The 6715-nt window shown below is 49.9% G+C and overlaps 1 pseudogene; it reads right to left on the reverse strand.

The window, feature by feature from the left end:
• Positions 1-1000: 1000 nt before the first annotated feature.
• Positions 1001-1086, reverse strand: LOC116829086 (U6 spliceosomal RNA; annotated as a pseudogene).
• Positions 1087-6715: the final 5629 nt, after the last annotated feature.

Here is a 6715-nt window from a genome sequence, read left to right on the forward strand (position 1 = left end):
GCACGTACGGATCTCGCCTAGAGCTCAGCAAAGTGTTTCAGCCAAAACTGTTTTCCATTGAAAAATGCAGATTCCAGTTGAATGTCGATTCTGACAAATTGTTCTCAATTTAAAAAGTATTTTGGAAATGTGAGATGGTTCATTGGGCCATGTGCAAAACAAAAGCACATTGTTCTGCATTGACAAGGGGAACGAGATGCTGGTTCAGCAACATGAGGTGGTGGTGTCCCCTGATGCCCAGTAATGCCTGGGTTAGTGCCCCACCTGGGAGGGGAGAGACCTGGTGCAAACCCATGACAAATGCAGGTCTCCCAGCTGGGTACCCTAACCAACTGGTTAGGGACACAAAGGGGCAGCGCCAGATCCTCAGCTGCATGAATGGCATCTAGGTGCCCCCATTTCCCAATTTCTTTGCTCTTTATTAAAAACACCCCGAAATCAACACAAACTAATTTTATTTGCCCCAAAATAAAAAAATTCCCCCCCCCACCACCCTTCGCTAAAACAGCAACTTCCAAATTCCAAACTCCAGTACAATTAGCACTTTACTGCCTTCTTTGTCTGAAGCTTTAAATTATATAATTGTATCAGGTGCCTGAACCCTCACACACCCCCACATTACCCCCCACACCCACCTCCACTCTCACAGACTCCCACACAAAAACACACCCCCAACACGCACAGTCACACCGCACTTGGGGAAAGTGCTGCAAGGCACAATACTATTTCAAGCCTAGCAAACTGCCTATAGCTACTAAACAAAACTGCCTACGATACCAGAACGAGAAGGTGACACAGATGCCGCTCCCTGTGGCTGCTCTCTCCGGTCCGGCTAAAATGTGCTGAAAGAACAGACCACAAGTCCCTTAAATACACTCCCCTGCCCCTGCGCCCATTGTCAGCTGAGCCAGTGAGCAGGCAGGGGGGCAGAGTGCCGGAGATGCTGTGGGCTGAATACTATAAAGCTGCATAACTGGCTTCTCACCTCTTGCCTCCCTTGTTCACGAATTTGCGTGTCATCCTTGCGCAGAGGCCATGCTAACCTTCTCTGTATCATTCCAGTTTTAGTATATTTGCTGCCAGCTAAATCTTGGGCTGTGAGCCCTGCACGGCATCCCAGCACAGAGCGGATGCTAATGGTGCATCTTCTGCAATATGGCCCCCACACCCCAGCGACCAGGGCTCCGTATCTTGCGTCCATGGGGCCATGGCCATACTTCTAATGATGCCCATGAGGGCCACCTAGAGGATGATGAGGGCATGCAGCTCATGTCCAGCACGATAAGACCCACCAGGCCCAGGGCATACAGAGCGGGAGGAGGACAGACAACAGGAAGAACAAGGACTCTGGTGAGGGTGGCAATATGGCATGTTCAGTGGTGGTCTCCCACCAGTAGGGCCCATTATATGGAGATATACCTATTCCATAGAGCTAGAAGGGTCCTTGAAAGATCAGCAAGTCCAGTCCCCTGCCTTCACAGCAGGACCAAGTGCTGTCCCTGACAGATTTTTCCCGCAGATCTCTAAGTGGCCCCCTCAAGGACTGAACTCACAACCCTGGGTTTAGCAGGCCAATGCTCAAACCACTGAGCTATCCCTCCCACTCCTACCAGACAAAGGGAAAGCAGAGATGATGTGTTAGAGCCCATTGTCACGGATTCACAGATCGTGCCCACACTTGGCCCTGTGCGGTCCGTGGGGGGTGCCCCTTTCAGTGAGACAGCCCTTCTCAGGGGTCCACTCTCTCTCGGGGTCAGGCCCCTCCACCTCCTGGAGCCGCACCTCTCTGAGCCTTAGCACGTCTGTCTCTGCCGTGGGCCCCCTCCGGGAGTCCACGCACTCTGGACCCCCTGGGCCTCTTCACCCCCAAAGGGGCTGATGCAACCCTGTTCTCTAGACCAGAGTGACTCTCAGCCAGCATAAAACAGGAGGGTTTATTGAGAGTTGAACACAGCACAGGAAACTCTCAGGGCCTCAGGCCTGGCCTCTCACAATAACAGCACATCCCAGTCTCCCTGCATCCAGGTGGGCTCTGCCTGCTTCCCCTCGCCAGCCCGAGCCCCCCTGCTTCCCAGCTGGGTCTCTGATATCCCCGGCCTCAAGCCCCGCCTCAGTCCATTGTCTTCTCTCCAGGTAAACAGGGTCGTAAACAGGAAGGCCTGAGTCCCCTCTCCTCGCAGCTCTCCTCTGGCTGGAACCGGCTGGTCAGGTCACCGGGGTCCTCTCTCTGCAGCCCATTGTCCTCCCACTGGCCAGAACCGGTTGTGTCTCCTGGGCTGGGGTCCCTCTCCGGTCCTCTGTAACAACAAACTCCCTCTCCCCTCACCTCGTTAAACCAGTAACACCCAGGTACATTGAGTCCCACCCCCTGTGCATGCAAACCCTTGAAAAGACAGAAAACGCCAAGAAAACCCCCACTTCGTCACACCCATGACAAGGCCCCTTCACTTCTCCTCCTCCCAGGGGTTCCCTGCAGTGCAGGCAATGCTGACACATCACTGGTCCCAAGCATGGTTTCCCTGTGCGGGAAGTTCCCAGAATCCTCTCGCACGGTCTCCACCGTCCCAGTCTGCACTGTCGCTTGGTCACTACCTGCAGGAGCTGGTCACCCCTGGGTTCGCTTGGCTGTAGCAAGAACTTACAGCCCTGTCTGGGATACCCCCTCTGATTGGCTGGTCTTCCCCAGGAGGTGGGGCAGTGGGGATGGCAGCCAGTCAGCGCTGCTGCAGGAGGCAGGCAGCACCCCCTCCGCCCAGGATCCAGAGGAATTTGGGGGAGGGGAGCTACTCATGGCAGCCCCACCTCTGCCCCCCTTCCTGACAGCCTGCTCCCTCCTGTGTTCAATGGGTCAGTCTGACCCCTGTCTCTCTCCCCCCATGAGCCTCAGTTCTGCCCCTACTCTCCCCCCTCATGCAGCACCAGCCCTGGGGCCGGGAGAGGGGTGAAGAGCCCTGGAGGGGCAGGTATGGGGCTCAGGAGCAGAACTGCTGAAGGGCTGGGAAGGTGCATAGTTCCTGCTGGGTGGGGGAGGGGCAGGTGTGGAGGGCACAGAGTCAATTGTTGTGTATTTGGTTATCAAGGTTTTTGTTCCTATGGCAACTGAGTTAGATTATTAGGGGATAGCCTACCCTGCTTCGGCCGGTTAGGTGAGCTCTGTGTCTGTAAATAAATGGTAGTTTTGTTAGCTGTCTGCTGTCTGACCTCAAGTGATTTCTTCCTAAACCGGCTGCCCCCAAGGATATAACAAATGGTGACGATGGTGGGATCCCGGTGCTGCTCCAGTAACAGAAGGAAGTAGAAGTCAAGGTGAAGAACAAATAAACAAACAAAAACTGTTTGTTTGCACTGACTGTGAAAGTGAAACTAAAACCATGGCTACACTTACTGGGCCACTGGAACCTTTTGAGGAGACTATAGTGCAGTGGCATGTGTATACTGAGCGTTTTGAGCTTTTTGTTATTGCAAATGACATTACAGAAGAGAAGAAGGTGCCAATATTCTTATGTGTTGTAGGGGCTAAAACTACTCCCTGCTACGCAGCTTACTACACCCTGTTAGGCCTGAGACTAAATTCTTACAGTGACATTGTGGAAATCCTGGGGTCCCATTTTCCCCAAAACCACTGGAATTGCTGAAAAGATACAGGTTCCACAAAGAGACCAAAAAGAACATGAAACAGATGTACAATTGTAGCAATTTTAAAAAAGCTAGCAGACACTGTGAATTTAAAGAGATGTTAAATGATGCCCTACGTGACAGGTTAGTGTTGTGGCCTGTACGTGAAGCTACACGCAAGCGCTACTGACAGAGGCTCAGCTTACATTACAGAAGGCTGTTGATATTGCTGTCTCCATGGAACTGCTACAGGGGAGGCGCAATACATCGGTGACTCTCGCTAGGGTGCAAAAAAGTGTCACAAGAACCTCCCACAAAACTGTGCAGAGTCAAGAATGTTTTACCACTGTGGTAAGCCGGGTCACCAGGCATCAGAATGCAGGGTGTAAGGACCTGTGCAACACTGTGGCAAAATAGGAACACATTGAGTGTGCCTGTAAACAAAAGAAAAAGAGGCCTGTGGTCTGGCCGACAAAAAGAGGATCCCTGGCATACCCTAGACAAGACCCAGGATGTCAAGAGGTGACACCTCATCGCAAGGGATAGTGCCCCCACTTTGCATGTTTTTTGTCTTTGGGCAGTGGGTCCTTCATGAATACCTGGGTACCTGTTTGTTGGAGTGCAAACCCTATAGGATGGAACTGGACACCGGGTGCAGCCGTCATCGCTTGGTGTTCCGATAGACTGTGGTATAAAAGAAAAAGCTTACAGCATCTTCCGCTTAAGGCAAAAAAACTGTTCTGAAGGACATAATCCTGGAGAAGCTGTGCCCATGTGGGCACATTGATGTTAAGGTGGAGCTCAAGTGGACAGGCTGCTAAATTTGCAGCTGTTCGGGGTGAGAGGTACTACCCAGCCTTAATGGTAGGTCTGGCTTGGGGAAGATTCAGGCTGAACTGGGCAGAAGTTGCACCGGACGATGACTAAAGAAGAAACCAGTCTAACCCTTATACTAAGGAAAACATGCTGCTGTTTTGGGAGAATGATTTTGGGAAGTATGAAGGGAATCACTGTGACATTGAACATTAAACCTGACAGTCCACAAAATATCTGAAAGCCCGACTGTGCATATGCCATCAGGCCCAAAAGTTGTAGCAGACCGTGAGTGCTCTGGTCACAAATGGAGTCGCTAATACCAGTTACCCCATAGCTCATGGGCCACTCTATCATCCCAATGTGAAGAAAAGATGGCTCCTCCGGATTTGCGGTGATTTTAAAGTCACTGTCAACCCAGTGTTGTGTCACAGCAATACCCGCTTCTCCCCGCATCTCGCAGGGCCTGGCTGGGGCACAAAAGTTCAGTTAAAGAATGATCTGATCAATCATATTACAGATGCACGTCGATAAAAAGTCCCAAGAGCTGTTGACTATTGGTGACTCATAAAGAGGCTTTATTGATACTGTCACACTAACCCTTCGAATAACGTCTGCTTCCGCCCTGTTCCAGAGGGCTAATGGACCAGATCTTTGTTTGTGCTTGTCAGGAGAGTTCAGTGCTATCTGGATGATCTCACTGGTCACTGAAAGGAATGAAGAGGATCACTTAAAGAATTTAGAGGCCTGCCCTACAAGACCAGAAGAATATGACTACAAGTTCACAGAGACAAGTGTGAATCTTTCCAGCCCTCTGCTGATATTTGGACACATCATTTGATGCTACAGGTCTTCTAAGGCCCCTGCAAAAGTAAAGCTATTGTGGAGGCTCCCTACCTCAAAATGTAAGCCAGCTGCGCTCGTTTCTAGTACTACTGAACTATTATGAAAAGTTCATCTCACAGTTAGCCACTGCTAACCACTTCACAAGCTCCTTGGCAAATCAAGGCCTGGAAGTGGACTGAAGCCTCTGATGTTGCTTTTACAAAGTTAAGGATGCATCATTGCTAAATTCTGAAGTTCTATAACGCACTTTGATCCATCATTTCCTCTAGAATTGGCCTGCGATTCCTCCCCTTTATGGAGTGGGAGCAGTCGTGTCACACATTATGTCTTCAGAGAAAGGGACCTATTGCTTTTGCTTCACGCACTCTAAGCAAAGCAGAAACTCAACTACGCCCAACATCGAATGAGGCATTAGAAAATTGTTTCTCTGAAATTCGAAGTTTGCATCAGTACCTGTTTGCCGGAAGTTTACTGCTTCTCAGAGACTATCGACCTCTGACGTCAATTTTTGGACCCTACAGCAGGCATTCCCCAATTAGCGCTAGTCATATGCAACGTTGGGTATTGTTACTTTCAGCAACACATATGAAATCAAATATCGGATATCACTCTGCACGCAATGCAGATGGCCTCCAAGGTACTTTGCTGGTCAAACACAAGATAGTGCCCAAAAGAAATCTTCTACTTTGAACAGGTAGAGAATAACCTATCACTGCTACTCAGATAAAGAAGGCAACTTGCATTAACCCAATATTGTCCCAAGTTATGGACCTGGTGATGCATGGAAAATCTCGACAAACCTCTCCGGTCTCACTCAACCTTGTTCCTACATGTCAGGAGGACGGAGTTATCAATCCAATCTGGTTGTTTGTTGTGGGGGAGACGTGTCATTATTCCACCACCACTGAGATCACAGATGTTAGAACAGCTCATTCCGGGTCACTGTGGATAGTGCGACATGAAGGAAATTGCCGAAGCATTTTGGTGGTCTGGATTGACAGTGCTGTTGAAGAGAAGGCAAAAAGCTTGTATGTCATGTTCAGGGTGTGAGGAATGCACCCAGTGGGCACCCTACACTCGTAGGATGGCCTGAAACCCGTGGCCAAGTATTTCCACTTGACCCGCTGGCCCCTTGAAGTAAGCATTGTTCCTCTTGGTGGCGTAGATAGCCCTATTTAAAATGGCCAAGGAAGTCCTCTATAATGGCAGTTCACATACTGCAGAGAGTACTATCCAAAAACTCCAGTTGGGTAGGCCTAAAGAGTAAATTGTGTCCAGTTTCTGGCACGCATATCCAGAAAGATGTGGAGAATTGGAGAGGGTCCAGAGAAGAGCAACAAGAATGATCAAAGGTCTTGAAGACATGACTATGAAGGAAGGCTGAAAGAATTGGGTTTGTTTAGTTTGGAAAAGAGAAGACTGAGAGGGGACATGATAGCAG

This window comes from Chelonoidis abingdonii, chromosome 10, assembly GCF_003597395.2.
Source record: "Chelonoidis abingdonii isolate Lonesome George chromosome 10, CheloAbing_2.0, whole genome shotgun sequence".
Lineage (NCBI taxonomy): Eukaryota > Metazoa > Chordata > Testudines > Testudinidae > Chelonoidis > Chelonoidis abingdonii.